General features: G+C 45.4%; 1 protein-coding gene across 5 annotated transcripts in view; it reads right to left on the bottom strand.

Annotated features, from left to right (window-relative positions):
• Positions 1-24277, bottom strand: part of ILK (integrin linked kinase) — a 261691-nt gene that overhangs the window by 191236 nt on the left and 46178 nt on the right. The gene's annotated exons all lie outside the window — the stretch shown is intronic.

The raw sequence follows: 24277 nt of genomic DNA, 5'->3' as shown, positions 1-24277 counted from the left end.
AGTCGAGGTTCAGATGGTACAGAAGTACCGGAAGCATCATCGTCACCGACTAGAATAGGAGTGATGGGCTGCACTGGAAGAGCTCTGATGAGGGCATTGAGCTTCATCATCAGTGGCTGAAATATTGACAAATCCGGTATCGGAGATGGCATCGGCATCGGTACAGGCATCAGCTCCAGAAGTGTTGATGGACCAAGGTCTCAGAGCTTCTCTCACTGCCTGGCGGATAAATCTGTCCAGTTCATCCCTTATAGCTGGTGAAGTCAGAGCAGCTATAGGTGGTGGCAGAGAAGGCGTCATCGGCTCTTCCACAGAGCCCTGTGGTGGCTCGAAGCCCGGCACCTTTGGAGGTGGGGAACGCCTCGGAGTAGTAGGCCTCGATAGTTCTTGTAGACGAGGTCTTTTTGGTGATGGTTCTCTGGGCAATAGCAAGGCCTCTGGCATCGAAGTACGTCGATGTCGATTTTGTCGATGTTCAGTGGCTTTTTCAAGCATGGATGTCGATTTTACTGAAGCCGCAGACCAAGTCGGGGATAGTCGGTCTCCTGAGCCATCCGTGCGATGTTTACGAATAACTAATCGTTTTCACGCTCCAGCCGGAGACGATTGGGTCGACGTCGAAGGCATAAGTTGTATATGGAAAAGATGTTCCATTTTTTCCTGTCGGGTCTTTCTGCCTTTGGCGGTCATCTCCGCACACTGCGGGCAGGAAGAGACATCATGCGACTGCCCTAGGCACAAAACACACTCGGCGTGCGGGTCGGTAATTGACATTGTGCGAGTGCAGTTTGGGCATTTTTTGAAGCCCGGACAGCTGTCGACGGCCTTCTGACCAAAACATTAAGTTACTCGAATCGAGCGGGAAAAAGTTTTTACTCACCGGCTGGTGGTCGGAGGGAGACCCCTATGTAGGGGATGAAATTTGAGAAAGATTTCAACTTTTTTTATTCACAAGTTTGTGTGAAGAGATTCACACAGGTCTCCTTTACTGCGATGCTAACTGCAGCATGGAAAAACGAAGACTGAAGGGAGACCCCTGTGGCTTGAGGGATCATGGCATGCTCAGTGTGCCAGTCAAAAGTTTCTAGAAACTTTGACAGAAAGTTTTCCGTGATAGGGCTCCGTCAGTGACGTCACCCATATGCGAGGACTAGCCTCTTGTTTGTCCTGGGATAACACTGTCCCAGTGAGAGAAATCCTTACACTCAGTAGTAAAGCTGGGGTCCCTGTGAGATCAGAGAGATGGAGGTATCCCTGTCCCAGAGAGAGGAGTCCTTAAACTGAGGAGTAAAATTGTGGAAGGTGCTCCTAGAAGAATCTGTCCTGGCTGCATTTATGTCTATGTTTAAGATGAGATTGAATCAGTTTCAAATGATGTGATAGCTTCTCACCCTAGCTTTACTGATAATTCATCTTAGAGTTTACAGCAAGCACCAATACTCTCAGTGTGCAGTGGGACCAATTTCAACACCCCCTTCCCCCAATTTCAGACAGGGACTCAGCCCCTTTCTTCCTCCCAGATATCTGTGGGTTCAGACAGATGCTGAATCCCCCCCCCTCACTGGACATGCTCTGGGAGGTGCAGCCTGCCAATGTGTGGGAGTTTTGTAATGTGGCTGGCAGCAGTGAGGAGCTGGATAACACTGCCAGTGATCCTTTGCAGCTGGCAGAGAAAAAGAAGTGCAGAGCCAGAAAAAAAAAACACATTTACACTCTCCTTACCAACTTAGGAAAGACAACAAGCTCCAAGCCATAAAAGGAGACTGCAGAGTCTCTCCCGACACGAAAAGAGCCAAAACCTGTTAGCAGGGAAGAGTTCAGGAAAACTCTAGGGAACTCAACCACAGAAGAGTGAGCAGGGCTGCCCCGCGCAACTAAGACAGCGCATGCAGGCTCCCCCACACAACCAAAAGATAGTGCTCAGGGCTCCCCCACACAACCACGGGAGCGCGCGCAGGGCTGCCCCGCACAACCACGGGAGCGCGCGCAGGGCTGCTCCGTGCAACTAAGAGAGCGCATGCAGGCTCCCCCACACAACCAAAAGATAGTGCTCAGGGCTCCCCCACTCAACCACGGGAGTGCGCGCAAGACTGCCCCGCACAACCAAAAGATAGTGCTCAGGGCTGCCCCACACATCAACCAAAGGACAGCACGTAGGGTTGCCCCACACATTGACCAACGGAGAGTATGCGGGTCTCTCCTGCACAATCAAAGGAGAGCATGCAGGGTCCAGGTCAAAATCCATGAACTGAGCCAAAGGAAAGTGCAAGGAGACTAAAGATTTGTAAGAGAAGCTTTGAATGCAATGTGTTTCAACTTAGGAGCAAAATATTCTCATGTCACAAGGCAGTGAATTCATCTTATTGCTAGTACCCTTCAGTCTCCTGCCACAGGATCCAAAGACTAAACACCAGCACTGTCTATCCATCATCATTACTCTGGTAATGCCAAGTACTACTGACCCACAGCAGCCACTGCTACACCATGCTCAGCTCTGCCAATGCACCTCATTCCTGCCCTGCAGCACTCCCTATTCCAATACTGAGACCCACACATGCTCAACTCTGCCAATGCACCTCATTCCTGCCCTGCAGCACTCCTTATTCCAATACTGAGACCCACACATGTTCAGTTCTGCCAATGCACCTCATTCCTGCCCTGCAGCACTCCCTATGCCAATACTGAGACCCACACATGCTCAGCTCTGCCAATCCACCTCTTGCCCTATGCATCATACAATTTAGATTCAACACATCTATTCTGGTGACTGACCAAGGCTCTTAGTCTTGTTTTCTGCCTCCCCTCCTTTTCGAGCATTTCTCAGCTCCCTAGAGGAATGTACTGGGTCAAAGGGAAAGAGACAAGAGGAAAACTGCAGGGAATACGCAGCTGAAAGCAGACGCAGAGTGCAAGAATGCACACCCTTTACAGACACTCCCTTCACAGCTTTGTACAGTGCCACATGATCAGTGCTTTTCAAGTCTTCCCACCCTTGCACATTTTTCACATTGTCTAAAGCAGAGGGTCTCAACCTCTCCGGCATAGATTGTAACGAGCAGTGTGTCACACACTGCTCGTTACAATCTATGCCGGAAATAAAAAAAAAAAAAAAGGCCCAGTATTATTTTTATTGTTAAGAATGACACAAGGGAAAGATAAGAGTACTTTCTCTGAACATAAATTATATAAAATAGTAAACCTCCCATACCAGAACAGCACCAACTTCCAGCACTCAAAACAGTAACCACCTTAGCTAAGAAAAGGCAACACTGAAAATATTGCACCAGGCCTTAAAACACCAATATACCTCCTATTAGGAAAATGGACCAAGCCAGGCTGCTATAGAGCCCTACCCGCCAGCACAAAACCTCACCTGAATCACATGTGCTGACCCTCACCTAACAAAGAATAAAGTGACAATAAAGCATAAAAGCAAGTTTGCTTACTGTAAACGGTGTTTCCATAGATAGCAGGATGAATTAACCATGCTGTCATGGGATCTGTCAATCAGGTCCGGGAGGCGGAGCTTGTCAAAACAGAGATTAGATTTTTGCTCTCTGCGTGTGTTCCCGCGCAGGAAAGTAACGGAATCTCCTCAGTCTGTGATTAAGCTGTAGTGTAGTCGAATCTGCGACTGCCAGGGAGGAGGGTGGGTCAGCATGGCTAATTCATCCTGATATCTACGGAAACACCGTTTACGGTAAGCAAACTTGCTTTTTCCCGTTGATAGCAGGACTGAATTAGCCATGCTGTCATGGAGTCCCAAGCTCCCGATCACATTATGATATATATGGTTGTACGTGATCATTAATAGTGTGGCAGTCACCGTTGAGGAGGATAGAGATTGCAGGATTGCGTGCCCTATCTTCGCATCAGTGGCTGCTTGTTGATCAAGGCAGTAGTGCGATGTGAAGGTATGGAGCGATGACCATGTAGCTGCCTTACAAATGTCTATGGGCTGTACACTCTTAAGGTGTGCCAAGGAAGCTGCCACTGCTCTGACTTGGTGAGCGTTAGGAACAGAATTTAGCTGTAGTTTTTGCTTGTGGTAGCAGAACGTGATGCATTGTGCTATCCAGCTGGAGATGGTGCATTTAGCCACTGGTAGGCAGGCGCATTTGGGTCGAAAGAGACAAAGAGTTGAGAAACTTGGGAGTCCGAGTTTGTTCTGTCTTTGTAGTATGCTAAAGCTCTTTTGGAATCTAGTGTATGCAGTAATTTTTTCCTATCATTTGTGTGAGGTTTAGGGAAAAAGATGGGTAGTTCTATGGTTTGATTGAGATGAAACTGAGAAACCACTTTTGGTAGGAAGGACGGGTGAGTTCAGAGAACCACCTTCTGGTGATGAAACTGTAAATATGGAGAGTAATGGACCAAGGCCTGTAATTCACTGACTCGTCGTGCTGATGTTATTGCCACAAGGAATACCACCTTCCATGTGAGGTATTTAATGTGTGCCGAGTCCATGGGTTCAAATGGGGAAAGCATGAGCTGTTCAAGATCTATGTTGAGGTTCCACGGAACTGGAGGCTTAGAGATCGGAGGACGAAGGTGAGTTAACCCCTTAATGAAACGGGATAGTAAGGGGTGATTGGATATAGGAATATAGAGTCCTATATCCAATTGATTGGATATAGGAATATAGAGTCCTATATCCAATTGATTGGATATAGGAATATAGAGTCCTATATCCAATTGATTGGATATAGGAATATAGAGTCCTATATCCAATTGATTGGATATAGGAATATAGAGTCCATCTCATCACCTATGGCATAGAGATGGACTCGAATGGATGATGTTGCTAGACCAGCTGCGTACAGTGTATGAAGATAATCCATGAGCAGCTCAGGTGAGCAGTCCAATGGTGGTACGCTTTGGAAGTGCACCAGGTAGAGTAGCATTTCCATTTATAGCTATAAGTTTTCCTCGTTGAGAGTTTCCTGGATTCTAACAAGATGAACTGTGCCGAAGGGGAAACTCCCTGTTCCGTTAAAAGGAGCCTTTCAATCTCCACGCTGTCAAGTGAAGTGATGAGTGTAGTGGGTGTAGGAGCATTCCTTGATCTTGGCAGAGAAGATCTGGACGATTCGGTAATCGAATTGGGTCCGTGATGGACAGTCTGAGAAGGAAACTGTACCACGGTTGCCTCGGCCAAGCCGGGGCTATGAGTATCAAGTTGAGCTTTGTTTGCTATGCACTTTTGAATTGTCCTTGTTATGAATGGTATGGGAGGAAAGGCATACAGGAGGCCTGTCGTCCACGGGATGAGGAAGGCGTCCTGAGCGATCCTGAATTGGCTTGGTCTTATCGAGCAGAATTTGGGAACTTGAGCGTTGATCTCCGTTGCAATCGCAGGCGTCCCCCACTGTATGAATATGTCTTGGGCGACTTCCGAATTGAGTGCCCATTCGTGAGGATGAAAGATGAGGCTTAGCCTGTCCACTCTTGTATTTGCCACTCCTGGTAGGTAAGTTGCTTGCAGATGTATGCAATTTCGGTGAGCATGTTCGAAGATTGCCAGGGTCTCCTTGCAAAGGGACCATGAACCGGACCCTCCTTGTTGATGTAAAACATTGCCACTTGATTGTCAGTGTATATCATGACCCTGCGACCTTTCAGGTGGTACTGAAACGTAGTGATTTCGAATCGCTCTGAGTTCTAATAAATTTATTTGTAGGGTCTGTTCAGAGATTGTCCATAACCCTTGTGTTTCGTAAATCTTGAGATGTGCTCCCCCATCCCTTGCGAGACGCATCTGTTTATTGTATTTCACTCTCTTGTTAATTTGTTACAATGTAAACCGGCATGATGTTCCAACGAATGTCGGTATATAAAAACCAACAAATAAATAAATAAATAAATAAATCTGTGGTTAAGTGCGTTGTGAGGAGGGGAACTGAATAATGCCCCCTTGGACAGGGTGGAGTCTAGGAGCCATCATGCTATGTCCCGTCTCATCTCGGAGGTCAATGATAACTTCTGTGTCAATGGTTGTGAGTGTTGTTTCCAGTGGCGTTTTAGTCCCCATTGCAGGCGTCTCATGTGTAGCCTGGTGTTGAGAACCATAAAAATAGCCGCTGCCATGTGGCCTAGGACTACTAAGATTTGTCTTGCTGAAGGTCTCTGAGTATGGTCCAACACATGGAGAAGATGACGCAATTGTGTTATCCTGTCGTTTGGTAGGTATGCCCGGTTGCAAGTGGTGTCTAGGCATGCTCCTATGAATTGCAGTTGGTTGTAGGTGTGATTTCTGAAAGTTGATCCTGTCATCAGTCTATCACCTGATGGAGATGATCGATTAAGATGCTCGGAGTTGAGGCAATTATTAGCCAATCGTCCAGATATGGAAAGATTGTTATCCCTCAGGAGACTGGTGAATAAAACGAGAAGCTTAGGAGTGAGTGCCGAGGTGGTGACCTGAATTGCAAACTGGTTGACGGACAGAAGACAATGTGTGATGGTAAATGGAACTTTCTCTGAAGAGAGAGCGGTTTTAAGTGGTGTACCGCAAGGATCGGTGTTGGGACCGGTCCTGTTCAATATCTTTGTGAGCGACATTGCGGACGGGATAGAAGGCAAGGTTTGTCTTTTTGCGGATGACACTAAGATCTGTAACAGAGTGGACACGCCGGAAGGAGTGGAGAGAATGAGACGGGATTTAAGGAAACTGGAAGAGTGGTCGAAGATATGGCAGCTGAGATTCAATGCCAAGAAGTGCAAAGTCATGCATATGGGGAGTGGAAATCCGAATGAACTGTATTTGATGGGGGGGGGGGAAAGGCTGATGTGCACAGAGCAGGAGAGGGACCTTGGGGTGATAGTGTCTAATGATATGAAGTCTGCGAAACAATGCGACAAGGCGATAGCAAAAGCCAGAAGAATGCTGGGCTGCATAGAGAGAGGAATATCGAGTAAGAAAAGGGAAGTGATTATCCCCTTGTACAGGTCCTTGGTGAGGCCTCACCTGGAGTACTGTGTTCAGTTCTGGAGACCGTATCTACAAAAAGACAAAGACAAGATGGAAGCGGTACAGAGAAGGGCGACCAGGAAGGTGGAGGGTCTTCATCGGATGACATACGAGGAGAGATTGAAGAATCTAAATATGTACTCCCTGGAGGAAAGGAGGCGCAGGGGTGATATGATTCAGACTTTCAGATACTTGAAAAACTTTAATGATCCAAAGACAACGTCAAGCCTTTTCCGTCAGAAAAAAATCAGCAGAACCAGAGGTCACAAGCTGAGGCTCCAGGGAGGAAGACTAAGAACCAATGTCAGGAAGTATTTCTTCACGGAAAGGGTGGTGGATGCCTGGAATGCCCTTCCGGAGGAAGTGGTGAAGTCTAAAATTGTGAAGGACTTCAAAGGGGCGTGGGATAAACACTGTAGATCCATCAAGTCTAGAGGGCATAAATAAAGAGGAGGCAGCAAAACACTGCACAGAGCGGCAGTAGCCACAGAGGCATTCACGGAGCGGGATGCCAGTGGCCAGTGGTTGGTGTTCCACCTTCATGGAGCGGAAGGATGGAGGGCTGCCATCTCCAAAAACAAAAAACAAACCAGGGGTGGGTAAGAGTATGGGGCAGGGGTGTGGCCTGCTTGTTATAGCGGTTGCTACCCCTAATTGAGCTGGATGTTCACTTGGATGCAGATACGGCACTGCTCTCTACATTGGTGGTGGGGTGGAGGGGAATTAGGGCCGGAGGGTACTGGAAGCCATTAGTAACAGGTGGGGGAGAGAAAAAGGAAAAAAAAATGGATAAAGTGCATAGTTTGCTGGGCAGACTGGATGGGCCATTTGGTCTTCTTCTGCCGTCATTTCTATGTTTCTATATATATGTTTCCTTGTTGTCTGAGATGAGCCACCACCACAACCCTACATTTAGTAAAAACCCTGGGTGCAGCCGAACGTCCAAAGGGAAGAACTTTGTACTGGTAGTGATGATGCTTGTAGAGGAAGCACAGGTATCACCACGAGGATGGATGGATGGATTGGAATATGTGTGTAAGCATCTTTTAGATCGATGGAACACATCCAGTCGTTGGGTTGAATCAGAGGTAGGATTGATTTCAAGGATACCATCTTGAATTTTTCTTTGGTCAGGAATTTGTTTAATTCCCGTAGATCTAATATGGGGCAAAGGCCACCCGACTTTTTGGGTATGAGGAAGTATGGGGAATAAAATCCTGCCTTTTAGGTTTTCGGGAAAATCCGTCAAATGGCCTGCTGTTTGCGAAACAATGCAATTTCCTCCCCCAGTTGTGGTTGGAAACTTTGACTCTTTAGAGTGGAGAAGTGAGGTAGTATGGGTTTTGTGGTGAATTGGAGTTGATAGCCTTGACGTACTATGTCTAAAACCCATTGATCGGTTGTTATTCTCTCACAGGTTGCCAGGCAAGAATGAATTCTGCCAGGTGGTGCTTGATGTAGTGGTGGTGGCTGGTTTATTAAAAAGATGGCGTTGATTTTACTGCAGCAGTTGGTTGTTGTGTCTGTCTGATTACGTGGCTTACCCTTACGTTGAGTTGGGTTGTGTTGTTGCGGTGGAGGGCGCTGGTAAGATGGATACGCCTGTGTACGAAAGGATTGATAAGACCTGTAAGGTCCAAGGGCATAGGTTTGTCTACGAGTAGATCCCACATAACGACGCGTGGTCGAGTAGTGAGGTTGTGATGTTAAAGGATTGGACTGCTAGAGCTTCCTCTTAATTTGCTGACTGTGTCTTGAAATAGTTCTCCGAACAGGTTGTCTCCTGTACACGGGAGATTCGTTAGTTTCTCATGTAAATCTTCCCGTATCGTACTGGAGCGTAACCATGCCAGCCTTCGGGCTGCAATAGCTGTTGCAGACGCCCTGGAAGATGTTTCATATGCCTCATATATTGACCTCAGAAGGTGTCGAGAACACTCCTCCATGTCATGAAGAGGCGGAGGTATCTGATCCGCCATTGAGGAAAGCATACCTTTTGTAGCTTGAATACACTCATATAGGTATTGTACCATGTAGAATTGATGGTGCATAATGCGGGCATTCAACATTGAGTTGTGGTATATTTTCCTGCCAAACTCATCTAAATATCTGTTATCTTTGCCCGGTGGATATGAGGTATGTAACTTTGATTTCTTGAATCTTTGCATCGCCGACTACCACAATTGAAGCATGCGGTAGTTGGGGTATGGAGTAAGGTGTTGTTTTTCTCATACGAAATTTTATATCCGTTTTCCTTGAAACTGCTGACAGAGCGTAAGGTGTTTCCCACGATTTCTGTAAGACTGTAAGTAAGAGATCTTGTGGTGGAAGAGATGTTGGTTCTCTTGGAGTGTCAAAAATCTTTAGGAGACCAAAGGTTTCTGATCTAGGGTCTGTCTCTTTTTGGACCTCTAGATGTAGTACTGCACCCAATTTTTCAAAAAATTTGGGATATGTAAGGTCTTCTGGAGGGGAATACGGTTCCTGCGGTTATTCCTGCGGGTCCGATGGGAATCCCGTAGATCAGGGGTGGGCAAGTCTGGTCCTCGAGGGCTGCAAGCCAGTCGGGTTTTCAGGATACCCCTAATGAATATGCATGAAATAGATTTGCATACAACTGAGGCAGTGTGTATGCAGGTCTCTCTCATGCATATTCATTAAGGATATCCTGAAAACCCGACTGGTTTGCAGCCCTCGAGGACCGGAATTGCCCACCCCTGCCGTAGATGATGATGGGGACGCTTGTGGAGAAGGGGAATCGAGAGGTGTATCCTGCCTCTGAATTGGTGAAGTTGGTCGCTTTGTTGTTGGGGATGCCGAAGGCTCCACCGACAGTTCTCTAGTAGTATGTGTCTTCTGTTCCGGGGAACTGACAGAGGTATCGTTAGACATCTTGAAGTATGATTGAAGAGTTTCATAAAACCCTGCTAACGATTGGGACAACTGAAAAAATGCCTTTTTTGTACGAGAGGGCATTGTTGAACAACCAGCCGGTGCTTGTAACTCACATGCTCTAGGTTGCATTGGAGGTTTTTGAGTTAAAGTACTTGAAACGTTATAGTCTTTCCCCTTCTTTTCATGCACTATTTTCATTGAATCCTCTGAGGATGTAGAAGCATTAGAGGAAGTGACTTGTATTATCTCTTTATGAGATAAGGTACTTGCACCTTGTGTATGAGACGACGTAGATGTAGAATGGCTTACATCCCATGTTCCACTTGTCTTCGACAACTTTTTGTGATGCGAGTGATGTGAATGTCTATGATAATGGTGTGACCATGATTCTGTGTGGCTTCTACGTGAAGACGGTGATCGTTTTCTACGTTTTGTTGTCAAACCTGTAGAAGTAGATCTCGAAGAGTGAGAAGTACCCAAGCGATTTGGGGTTACAGATGAAGAGGTGGAATAAGATATACCTAATGATTCTTGTCGTCATTTTAACCCATGTTGGATTGGATGAGATGGGTGTTTTGAGTGACGTCTAGCTGATTGTGGTGTATCATGCGGTGTCGTCAAAATATGTTGAAGAGGCGTCGGGCTTTCCAATGCTCTATGCTCTGGCGCCATGTGCGCCGATGTTGTTGGCGCCATACATGCACGTCGCCTTATGCGCAGATCTGGATTTGTGCACGTATGTTTTCGGTGCCATGCGCAGAAGTGTCGTTGGCACCGATGTCTCCAGCGCCATGCGCGCATGAGCTTTGTGCGCCAATAATGTTTTGGGCGCAGAAGTTGTATGCGCCAACAGTGTCGTAGGCGCATAAGTCATCTTAGGCGCAGAAGTTTTAGGCGCGGTTGTCTCTCGCGCTGGTGCTTTTGGCTCTATCAGTTCTGTCAAATCTGATGGCTTATGTCGGCGCGTCAATTCCTTACCTCCAAATCTGGAGGACTGAGGATCACACGATGAAGCACGTTTTTGTACTGGAGCCGTTGATATCGAGGGGCCAGGTGATGAATGAGCCTCCGATGGCTCTGATGAAGCAAAACGTTCCCGCAGCCGATAAGCTCGCTGTTTTAATGCTCTCGGGGACATTTTGCAACAAAATTCACAATCTTGACGACTGTGATCTGGCCCCAGGCATCAGTAACATCGGTCATGGCCATCTGTGACCGAAATTACTTGTCACAAGAACAGGGTTTAAACCCCGATTTTGTTGCCATTTTAGAAAAAAAAATAACGCTGAGGAGAAATCAGCTCCGCGTGCGATCCCGCGCGTAGAAAGAACAGACTGAGAAGATTCCGTTACTTTCCTGCGCGGGAACACACGCGCAGACGCAGAGAGCAAAAATCTAATCTCTGTTTTGACAAGCGCCGCCTCCCGGACCCGATTGACAGATCCCATGACAGCATGGCTAATTCAGCCCTGCTATCAACAGGAAACAAGAAGCATGCAGACAAAAACTGAACTGGAAACCACAACAAGCCAGAGCAACTGTATGCAGTGTAACAAAGGAAAAAGAGAAACGTCACCAGTCCTTATAAAACAAATCAGGAAACATAAAATCAATAGCAGCAAAACCATACTAACAAAAGAACAGATTATTTCAATACAGCTGATGAATGGAATATCCAATTAAAAACTCATAAAAGAAATGTCTAGACAGCAAAAAAATATTTTAAAACAGCAGACACAGACCCAATAATTAAAAATAAGGATTAAAAAAAATTGCTCTGCTCTCCATATCTGGGAACGTTTGATATCCAGGAGCCCGAGGGGGAGGGGGGGGGGGTTTGCTTGCAACTTTCTCCTCTCAATCACACACAAGAGCTCTCTCACACAGGCTCTCAGACAATTACACACACGCTCTATCACTTACATAGGAGTTCAATCACACAATTACACACATGCTCAATCACTTACATAGGCTCTCAATCACACAATTACACACACACTCTCTCTTACATAGGAGCTCAATCACACAATTACACACATGCTTTCTCACATAGGCGCTCAATCACACAGTTACATACATGCTCTCTCTCTCTTACATAGGCGCTCATCACACAATTACACACATGCTCTCTCTTACATAGGCGCTCAATCACACAATTACATATATGCTCTCATACACACAGACTCAATCATACACATGCTCTCTCTCACTTACATATACAGGTTCTCAATCACACTTAGATACATACATACTGTTTCTTTCACACAAAAAGGATCTCTATCACACACAGGTTCTCAAATCACTCACTTACATACATGCTGTCTCTCTAACACACACAATCTCAAATACATATGCTCGCTCACTCACTCACTCTCCCCATCAAACTAGCGGCGGCAACAGCCTCCTCCACTTCCAGCTCTCGCAGACTCGAGAAAGGAGTCCCATCAGCTGTGGGCTGACGTTGCTCCTCGTTTTGCTCTGGGCAGATGCTGCTCTTCTATGGGCCAGTGCTGCTGATCTTCTTCAGGCCGATACTACACGCACTTTAACATGGTCTCTTCTTCCCGCACGCGCAGCTGCTGCACTCCACTTCCTCCTCCAGGCCGCGGGAAGAAGAGACCATGCTGGTGCTGCTGACTCCAGCTCTCCTGCCATGTTCTGCCTGGGTTATCAGCATTCTAATCCCGGGAGGAGGAAGAGTTCCATTTCACTGGGGCAGCTGGGCCAGTGGGGGACCGGGAAGTGTGGCAACACACTGGTGTGTTGCAACATACCGGTTGAGAACCACTGATCTAAGAATACAAATCAAAATGCATCAAATTAAGAGTTTGTTTCTCTGATCTAAACAACATACTCTACACTTTCATCATTAAAGAACAATTACAGAAATATTCCAGAAGTAATTAAGAATAAAAAACCCCAAAAGTCTTGATTATGTAAGTTTCACATCGCTAGACTCAGTACTTGGTAGAAGCCCCCCATGCAACAATAACAGCCCTGAATCATTTAGGATAAATGTCTACTGACTTTGCACAGTGGGATGACGCAGCGTTTGCCCATTCTTCTTGGCAGAAGAGCTCAAACTGTTTCAGGTTGGCTGGGGATCATCAGTAGACTGCAGTCTTCAAATCTTGCCACTGAATTTCTATAGGATTCAGGTCTGAGCTTTGACTGAGCCACTTGGGGACATTCAAATTCTTCTTGTTGAGCCAATCCATTGTTGTTTCTTTCTTTGTAGTAAAGATCATTGTTCTACTGAAAGGTGACTTCTCCCCAGTCCCAGGTCTATGGCACACTGGTTCAGGCTTTCCTCCCAGGATCTACCTGTACTTTGGCACCATCTCCCTTTCCCCATTGCTACAAAGCATCCCTCAACATAAAGCTGCCACCATCATGTTAGCAGGGTGATGTGCTGTGCTTGTTTTATACCATAATCATTGCTTAGCACTGAGAACAGAAAACCTCCCATGTGCGGGCAGTGCCTCTAAGTGTTTCTTTGCAAACGTTATGCAGCTTTTCTTCAGCAGTGGCTTCTTCCTTGCCACCCTCCCAGACAGGCCATGTTTATGGAGTAATCTTGAAATTGTTGAATAGTCACCATGTTCTCGAATCTCTGCCAGAGACCTCTGTAGTTCTTTTAAAGTAATCTTAGGCTTCACAGCGACCTTCTACAGCAGTTCCCTTTACCCACGGCTATTGACTTTGGTGATGCCAAACTGTTTCCACTTTACAACAATGGACCTGACAGTGAATGCATGAAGGGATCAAACAAACACATTACGATGCTGGGCTCCATATTAGGCATCACCACCCAGGAAAAGGATCTTGGAATTATTGTGGACAATACTTTGTATCGCTTCATGGAGAGGCTGCAGCCTAGAGTACTGCACGCAGTTCTGCTCACCGCATCTCAACAAATACATTAGTGGAAAAAGAAAAGGTACAGAATGAATTAGCATATGTATTCCAAGCAGTAAAAATGGTGGAAGGAAGGCCAAATGACCAGCATGGTTAAAAGACAATGTGAAAGAGGCTATTTTAGCAAAAGAACTTCTTTCAAAAATTGGAAGAAGGATCCACCAGGAAAAGTTATAAGTACTGGCAAGTTAAATGTAAAACAATGAGACAGGCTAAGAGAGAATTTGAAAAGAAGCTGGCCGTAGAAGCAAAAACTCATAATTAAAATTTTAAAATATATCCAAAGCAGGAAGACTGTAAAGACTAATGAGGATGCTTGGGAGATACCTGTTACAAAAAACAGTTTTTAAGGGTGATGAATCAGATGAATTAAACCAAATCACCTGGAAAATGTAGTAGAGCAGACTGACAAATCGAAGAGTAGCAAATCACCTGGACCAGATGGTATACACCCCAGGTTCTGAGAGAATACAAAAATGAAATTTCAGATCCATTACTAGTAATTTGTAATCTATCATTAAAATCATCCATTGTACCTGAAGACTGGAGAATGGCCAATCTAACCTCAATATCTAAAAAGGGCTCCAGGGAAACTATAGACCAGTGAGTCTGACTTCAGTGCTGGGAAAATAGTGGAAACTATTCTACAGATCAAAATCACAAAACATATAGAAAGACATTTTCCTCCTTTCTAGTTGAAATGTAAACTGATATGATGTGTACTTTAATGTCGGTATAGAAAAGCAGTTAAATAAATAAATAAATAAATGGTTTAACGGAACACAGTCAGCATGGCTTTACCCAAAGAAATTATAGGCAGGGAGGTTTCTTTCCAGCATTCATGGTGCTGAGACAACAAGCATTTTGTGCCTACAAGAGCCAGAAAAAACATGAAAAGAGATCTAACGAAGCTTGAGGAAAAGTCTAAGGTCTGGCAGCTAAGATTTAATGCTACAAAATGCAGAGTAATTGAATTTAGGATTGAAAAACCAAAGGGAAAGTTACAGATTTGGCAGAGAAATTCTTCTAAGCACAGAGGAAGAGTGTGATCTGGGGGTGATTGTACCTGATGATCTTAAGGTGGCCAAACAGGTGGATAAAGTGATCGTAAAAGCCAGAAAGAAGCTTAGCTGCATAGGGAGAGGAATGGCCAGCAGAAAAAGGGAGGGGACACTGCCCCTGTATAGATCCCTGGTGAGACCTCACTGGGAATACTGAGTACAGTTCTGGAGACCCCACCTTCAAAAGGATAGAAACAGGATGGAGTCGCTCCAGGGGGAGGCTACTAAAATTGTCAGTGGTCTTCGTTCTAAAGCATACGAGGATAGACTTAAAGATCTAAACATGAATACCCTAGAGAAAAGTGAGATAGGAGAGATATGATAGAGATATTCAAATCGATCCGGGTAATTATAGACCAGTGAGCCTGACTTCAGTGCAAGGAAAAATAGTGGAAACTATTCTCAAGATTAAAATCATACAGCATATAGAAAGACATGGTTTAATGGAACACAGTCAACATGGATTTACCCAAGGGAAGTCTTGCCTAACAAATCTGCTTCATTTTTTTGAAGGGGTTAATAAACATGTGGATAAAGGTGAACCAGTAGATGTAGTGTATTTGGATTTTCAGAAGGCATTTGACAAAGACCCTCATGAGAGGCTTCTAAGAAAACTAAAAAGTCATGGGATAGGAGGCGATGTCCTTTCGTGGATTACAAACTGGCTAAAAGACAGGAAACAGAGTAGGATTAAATGGTCAACTTTCTCAGTGGAAAAGGGTAAACAGTGGAGTGCCTCAGGGATCTGTACTTGGATAAGTGCTTTTCAATATATTTATAAATGATCTGGAAAGGAATAAGACGAGTGAGGTTATCAAATTTGTAGAGGATACAAAATTATTCAGAGTAGTTAAATCAGAAGTGGATTTATAATACATTACAGGAGGACCTTGCAAGACTGGAAGATTGGGCATCCAAATGGCAGATGAAATTTAATGTGGACAAGTGCAAGGTGTTGCATATAGGGAAAAATAACCCTTGCTGTAGCTACACGATGTTAGATTCCATATTAGGAGCTACCATTCAGGAAACAGATCTAGGCATCATAGTGGATAATACATTGAAATCATCAGCTCAGTGTGCTGCAGCAGTCAAGAAAGCAAACAATGTTAGGAATTATTAGGAAGGGAATGGTTGTTAAAACAGAAAATGTCATAATGCTTCGGTATCGCTCCATGGTGAGACCGCACCTTGAATACTGTGTACAATTCTGGTCGCCGCATCTCAAAAAAGATATAATTGTGATGGAGAAGGTACAGAGAAAGGCAACAAAAATGATAAAGGGGATGGAACAGCTCCCCTATGAGGTAAGACTGAAGAAGTTAGGGCTGTTCAGCTTGGAGAAGAGACGGCTGAGGGGGGATATGATAGAGGTCTTTAAGATCATGAGAGTTCTTGAACGAGTAGATGTGAATTGGTTATTTACACTTTCAGATAATAGAAGGCCTAGGGGGCACTCCATGAAGTTAGCATGGGGCACATTTAAGACTAATCGGAGAAATTCTTTTTCACTCAATGCACAATTAAACTCTGGAATTTGTTGCCAGAGGATGTGGTTAGTGCAGTTAGTGTAGCTGGGTTCAAAAAAGGTTTGGATAAGTTCTTGGAGGAGAAGTCCATTAATGCTATTAATCAAGTTTACTTAGGGAATAGCCACTGCTATTAATTGCATCAGTAGCATGGGATCTTCTTGGTGTTTTCGGTACTTGCCAGGGTCTTATGGCCTGGATTGGCCACTGTTGGAAACAGGATGCTGGGCTTGATGGACCCTTGGTCTGACCCAGCATGGCATTTTCTTATGTTCTTATGTTCTTATCTCAAAGGTTTCCATGGACAGGAGCCCTTTTCAATGGAAAGGAGGCTGTAGAACGAGGGGTCATGGGATGAGGGTGAAAGGGGGCAGACTCAGGAGTAATCTTAGGAAATGTTTCTTTACAGAGAGGGTGGTGGATGTGTGGAACAGCCTCCCAGTGGCGTGGAAGAGACAAGGACAATATCTGAATTCAGGAACACATGGGATAAATACAGGGGATCTCTAGGGAAGTGATGAGAATTATAGTGCTAAATTAATTGGATGGATAGGCAGACTGGCTGGGCCTTACGGTCTTTGTCTGACATCATGTTTCTGTGTTTCTTCTTTCCACCCCATTTCTTTTCCTCTCCTTTCTTCCCCTCTTATTCACCCACCCAAAGTATACAACCCCCCCTCCAGCCCCATTCCTCAAGCTCCTCTTAGCCCACTGATCCAACTCCTGCTCTCAAAAAGCCAGCAGTGGATGATGGTGACGACGTCCTTCTGTGCCGCTCAGGGTCCGACAAGGCTCAAACTGTCAGGGAGACCCTCGGCAACAGAGGAAAAGAGGAGAGGGGAGCAGCAGGAGAGGCAGTGGCACAACTGCTCCTCCTCAGCGTGAGGGAGGGGGGGAACTTGCCAGAAAAGGATCTGTGAACGAGCACAGCGGGGCCACCTTCCTGACCCAGTCCTCGTTTTCCTGCAACGAATCCAAAGGCAGCGCAGAATCCTCGGAGACAAAGAGCCCATCTATAGTCTGGGGGAAACCGCACCATCTGACCGGCACCCAGGGCTCTCTCACTTTTGCACTTTGCAATACTTTCTGCTCCTCTAGCAGCCCATGAGCTGGACAGGATTAAAAGTGGGGGGAGAGGGAGGAAGTGACGTCAGCCAAAGAGATGGCTGCTTAACTCACGAGCTCCCGATCACTTCCATATCTAAAGCCTTCTTTAGTGCGACAAACCGAGTAAACCGATTTAACCTTCAGCAGCGAGTATTGCTGGAAGATACCCGAGATGGCAACGAAGAGAAAATCTGTGGACTTTCAATGTTTTTCATATCAAAAGTCCAGCGGAGCGGAGGCGGAGGCCCAGACGAGGAGCGCGGACTCAGCACAGAGCTCTGATTCAAAAGACGGTGCAAGTGACGGAGCAGATGAATTTAATCTTACCTCTGATGCAGCGCCCACCCGCTCCGAATTCCGTGAATGGTTCTGCAGCATCAGACAAGATTTAAAAAGTTATAAAAAAGAGATCCGCGAAATGATGGATGATTTTCATGAGGAGTTGCACGCTATGGGAAGACGTGTGGATGAACATGAGGGCAAAATGGACGAACAGGCAGAGGTTACCAAGCAGCTTCAAGATATCTGCAGCGAGTTACAGGGCGAAAACGCAGCTATGAGAGCCAAAATGGCCGACTTAGAGAACAGAGCTCGGAGGGGAAACCTTCGCTTCCGGGGCTTTGCAGAGACTCCCAACACCGAGAACTGTGAGCTTTTGATTATACGTTTTTGTTCTCATCTGCTACACAATGAGAATTCGGATGATCCGCAGGAGGTGGAAGAAATAAAGCTGGATAGAGCGCACAGAGCGCTCCGCCCGCCCAAAACAAATGTCCCCAGGGACATAATTGTTTGCTTCCATAGTTATTCCCAGAAGGAGAAAATAGCCACGGCAGCAAGAAAACAGCAAAAATGGATGTGGGAGAAACAGGAGATCTCTATATATGCAGACCTCTCACAGGCAACGCTGCAGAGTCGCTATGAGCTGCGGGAAGTTACACAGTTCCTTAGGGGTGAGAACATTAAATACCGCTGGTTGCACCCTTTTGGTCTTACTTTCACGTGGGATGGGAAAACCTCGCAATTGCAATCGGTGGCGGAGGCGACCTTACTCCTGAAGGATAAGGGATTTCGTCCCATCACACCAGGAGCTGTTTCCACACGAAGAGTAATCCCTCAGGGGCAGCATCCACGATGGCAGCGAGCTACCACCAGAAATAGTAGGCTGAAGAGGAATTCAGATGCTGCTAAGCAAGCAGAAGGGAAAACCTGAACTACAAGGGGTTCCCTAAGCTGGTTTCTATACTGACATGGCTATCTCTGGTTGAGAGAGCTAACTTACAAGAGTTAGTCAGCACTCGCTGTTCAGCTGTTCAATTGGATTTACATGATATGTATATGTTTAAAGTTGGAGAATTTCGGTTTGTCACAGTTCTTTCATATGTTATGTAGGAAGGGGGAGTGAAGTCTGTTATAATCTTCCTCCACACGTATAGAGAGTATGGATCTACAGGAGGGAGTGTGTAGATCGGACGTAAGGGAGGGGAGGGGGGGGGAGGGAGGGGGGAAATTTGCGTGGAGAAAGGAAGAGCCCAGAGCTCACTGGCAACAGTTCAATTTGGCATTGAGGATCACTTCTTTGGTATTTCTGCAGGGGACATGGGTGGAAGTGTGACGGGATTGGGACCTCAACAATGGAATAGTTATGGAGAGGATACCTCTGATTGGATAAAATGACGACCATACATATAGCCTCTATTAATGTTAAGGGGCTAAATACGCCTTTTAAGAGGCGTATGTTCTATAGGGAACTGGGCTACCTCAAAGTTGATATCGCCTTTATTCAAGAGACGCATCTAAGGGCGAGATATGAATCCTTAATGAAATCTCCAACATATCCACACCAGTTCTATGCCGCAAGTTCTAAGAAAGCTAAGTATGCGGGGGTGGGCATACTGCTCAGCCGACATGTGGTTTTTGAATGTATCAGTTGTATCAGGGATCCCCTAGGACGTTATCTTATTCTAGTTATCTCTATTAATGGGGTGGAATATACCTTAATGAATATATATGCCCCCAATACGGAGCAGGGAAAGTTTTTTGATCAACTTAGTTCACTTCTCCTATTACACAGTAAAGGCTATCTATTGCTAGGGGGGGATTTTAATGTGGTCCGGGCACCTCAGTTAGATGCTTCTAGGGGCAGTGTCTCTGCTTCCCATAAACATAGAGCCAAGTTACAAGATTTAATGGAAACCTGGCAGCTATTGGATGTCTGGCGAGTGCATTATCCTACATCTAGAGTATATACATTCTATTCGACATCCCACCTTTCTTATTCAAGAATAGACTATTTCTTTACTGATAAAGGACTGTTTCATCATGTCCGTAAATCCAACATTAGTCCGGTGGGGTGGTCAGACCATGATGCGGTGGTTATTGAGGTCAATTTGCAGGGGTATGATGCTGAGGTGCGGTTTTGGCGCCTGAATGAATCTTTACTGGGTGAGGAAGACTATGTTAAAGCCCTCACTGATAATATCCAAAGCTTCTTTCAGCAAAATATGGGAGCGGATGTATCTGCACCTATGGTATGGGATGCGTTCAAAGCTTATCTTCGGGGACTATTGATTGCTAGAGGTACCTTTGTTAAAAAGAGAGATTTAAAAACTGCTCAAGAATTGAGGGCTACCATACAACAACTCTCCAAACAACACCAGGCTAGTGGTTCGGGGAGGGTTTGGTCGAAACTTACGCAGGCTAGGGAGGATCTAACCCGACTGGAATCTAAAAAGATTGCCCACTCAATGTTATTGGCGAAACAGGAATACTTTGAGGGGGGCAACAAAGCCGGAAAGCAGTTGGCCTCTCGATTAAAACAAGTACAATATCATAATAATATAGCCAAGATTAAATCCACCACAGATGTCGTCCTTACTAATAATACAGACATCAGGAAGAGATTTCTAGAATTTTATGCTCAGTTATACGCATCTAATGCTACTATTACACAAGATACTGTGGATGAGTACCTGGCGGATGTAATGTTGCCTTGCCTTTCCCCTGCAGCACAATTGGACCTTGATGCCGAGATCACAGTTGTAGAGATACTCGACAGCATACAGGATTTGAAGGTTGGGAAATCGCCTGGCCCAGATGGTCTGACGGCCAAATTTTATAAGCACTTTGGGCCGCACATAGTCGCCCATTTGCAAAAAGTATATAATTCTCTAAGGGATGGAGTACAGTTGGGACCCCAAGCTAACCTGGCGGGAATCACGGTGCTTCCCAAACCAGGGCGCGACCCTACGGTTTGCGGATCCTATCGTCCCATTTCATTAATAAATTTGGACCTTAAGATTTTAGCGAAAATCTTGGCAGGTCGCATGAATCTCCATATCACACGCCTTATCCACCAAGATCAGGCAGGATTTATACCAGGGAGAATGGCTGGGGATAACATTCGAAAACTGATAGACCTCTTATGGCTTGTCCATGAACGACATGAAGAAGCGCTTTTTCTCTCCATGGATGCAGAAAAAGCATTCGATCTGGTGCATTGGCCCTTCTTATTTGGGGTATTACGCAAAATGGGGTTTGGCCCGTACTTCTGTGAATGGCTGCTTAAACTGTACGATCACCCAAAAGCATGCCTTAAAATCAACGGGGGGTATTCTGACAGTTTTGATGTTGGAAGGGGCACGAGACAGGGATGCCCGCTTTCGCCTCTTCTTTTTGCGATATTTTTGGAACCTTTAGCAATTAAAATTCGTAATAATCCAAATATCCATGGAATACAGGCGGGAGTTTCACATCATAAACTTTGCCTTTTTGCTGACGATGTTATTTTTACAGTGCGGGATTCCCACAATTCTTTACAGGCCATCGAACACGAAATAAGGCAATTTAGTGAGGTATCTGGATATCGAGTCAATTGGGAAAAATCGGAGATACTCAATATTACTTGCTCCGATGCCACAGTACACTTTTTAAAACCTCTTCATCCTTTTCGTTGGGCCCACAAAAAACTTAAATATTTGGGGGTTTTTCTTACTAGTCATCCAAGAGATATTTATGGTTGCAATTACCCACCGCTTATTAAGAAAATATTTTTCGATTTGGATAAATGGCATAGAGTACCCATGTCCTGGTTGGGGCGTATCGCTACTGTAAAAATGAATATTCTCCCGAAGTTACTATATCTTTTCCAGTCTTTACCCATAGCTATCACTAATGCCGCGCTTAAACTATGGCAACGACGGATTTTTAGTTTTATCTGGAGAAGGCGCCCACCACGTATTAGCAGACAGGTTCTATATCAATCTAAATTAGAGGGGGGACTTAGTGTTCCAAATTTCCTCTGGTATTATGCTGCCAGTCAGGTTCGCCCCATTATTGAGTGGCATGCGGATAGTTCTCAGAAGCACTGGGTAACTATTGAGCAATGTATGGTGCCCGCGATGAAACTAGCTGCCATGCCCTGGCAGCCTAGGAGAACTTGGAAGGAATGTCGAGATCTGTTGCCCACTACTAGACACACTCTGTTAATGTGGGCTACATGGAAGGCTAAACTGGTGGGCATTAAGAACTATTTTTATATGACTAGCTTATACCACAATACTGATTTCAGACCGGGTCTACCAGCCTCAGCATTCCACGCTTGGAAGGGCAGATCAATTACAAGATTGGAGCATATTTGGGGAGGCGATAAACTAATTCCTTTCGCTTCTCTACAAGAGACCGCTGGTCTACAGACTACGGAATTTCTATCTTATAAGCAGTTGGAGCATTTCTGTCGCACTAACGGAGTGCTGGTGGATCTGCTGAGAGGTAAAACTCTCTTTGAAGGTTTTTGTTCTAGTCCTCATAGAACCCGAGGACTCTTATCAAAGATTTATAAGTTATTAAATATTAGAATTTTGGCTGTTCCCAGCTATGTTAAAGCGTGGAGTGCTGATCTTAAACGGGAAATACCCATATCTGACTGGGAACGCATCTATCTTCATATTAGTAAAGCCTCAGTGTCTTCCGTCCTTGTGGAAAATGGGTACAAACTGTTGTACCGCTGGTATGTCACCCCGGAAAGGTTGGGGAAAATATTACCTACATATGATGGCAAATGTTGGAGAGGGTGTGATGCCAAGGGGTCATTTTTACACATGTGGTGGGAAGGGGACTGTATAAAATCTCTTTGGCAGAAAGTGGAATGTTGGCTAGCCGAGATACTTGCTCATACCTTTTCCCTCACCATGGAAGGAGCTTTATTGAATGATATGGGCAGCAGAGAACCCACAGTAGCATCGGATTTATGTGTTCAAATCTGCATTGCTGTAAGACTGGAAGTAGCGCGTTTATGGAAGGACAGGAATGGACCTAGTTTGGCTATGGTGCAGCGCAGGACAGATCAATTATGTTCCCTGTACAAACTCACCGCGGAGAGACACAGGCGGCTGAAAACGTTCTACCAAGTCTGGAACCCTTACCTGCAGTGGCGGACTTCTCGGTCATCTCAGACTTAAGACTCGTAGTGTGTGTGTCCTCGGGAAGTACATGAGGATCCATACCTGATGACATATTTACGCTTCCGGAATTCGGTAGGGGGTGCATATTCCTGTGGGGCTCGGACTCAATCTCTTGTCTTTTTTTTTTTTTTTTTTTTTTCTCTAAATGGACAATAGTTCCTATTCCATGTATCAGAGCTGGTGATTCTGTATAACACAACTGTTGATGGTGGAAGCGAAGGGTCCTTCTCGCTTGCACATTTGCTCATTTGCTATTTAGTGATGCTTTAAGAGTGACGTTGCCAAGGGGGGGGGTGGGGGTGTAAAACATTAGGGGGGTAAGAATTGAAACTGTGATGCATTTCTTTGTTTTCAATACTTTATTGTTCTCATGTTATTCATTTTATGCATCAATAAAAATGTTCATGATAAAAAAAAGTGGGGGGAGAGGGCATGCCAGTGGCAGGGGGATCAGGACCATGTTTTCACGCTGAGGGTGAGGGTGTGCACGAGTGTGAGGGATGGTAGTGGTGGCAGCAGGGAAAGGGGCTACCTCAGAATCACTTTTGCAGGCTGAAGGTTTTATTGTGATGGAAGGCGCAAGATCACTTTTTCAGGGTGAGAGGGTGTGTGTGTGTATCGGAGAACTCAGGATCTGTGTGTGTGTGTGTGTGTATCGGAGAACTCAGGATCTGTGTGTGTGTGTGTGTATCGGAGAACTCAGGATCTGTGTGTGTGTGTGTGTATCGGAGAACTCAGGATCTGTGTGTGTGTGTGTGTGTGTGTGTGTATCGGAGAACTCAGGATCAGTGTGTGTGTGTATCGGAGAACTCAGGATCAGTGTGTGTGTGTGTGTGTGTGTGTGTGTATCGGAGAACTCAGGATCAGTGTGTGTGTGTGTATCGGAGAACTCAGGATCTGTGTGTGTGTGTGTGTGTGTATCGGAGAACTCAGGATCAGTGTGTGTGTGTGTGTGTATCGGAGAACTCAGGATCAGTGTGTGTGTGTGTATCGGAGAACTCAGGATCAGTGTGTGTGTGTGTGTGTGTGTGTGTGTGTATCGGAGAACTCAGGATCAGTGTGTGTGTGTGTGTGTGTGTGTGTGTGTATCGGAGAACTCAGGATCAGTGTGTGTGTGTGTGTGTATCGGAGAACTCAGGATCAGTGTGTGTGTGTGTATCGGAGAACTCAGGATCAGTGTGTGTGTGTATCGGAGAACACAGGATCAGTGTGTGTGTGTATCGGAGAACTCAGGATCAGTGTGTGTGTATATCGGAGAACTCAGGATCAGTGTGTGTGTGTATCGGAGAACTCAGGATCAGTGTGTGTGTGTGTGTGTGTATCGGAGAACTCAGG

Source organism: Rhinatrema bivittatum, chromosome 5 (genome assembly GCF_901001135.1).
Source record: "Rhinatrema bivittatum chromosome 5, aRhiBiv1.1, whole genome shotgun sequence".
NCBI classification, from domain to species: Eukaryota; Metazoa; Chordata; class Amphibia; order Gymnophiona; family Rhinatrematidae; genus Rhinatrema; species Rhinatrema bivittatum.
This window is presented reverse-complemented; position numbering and strand designations above follow the sequence as displayed.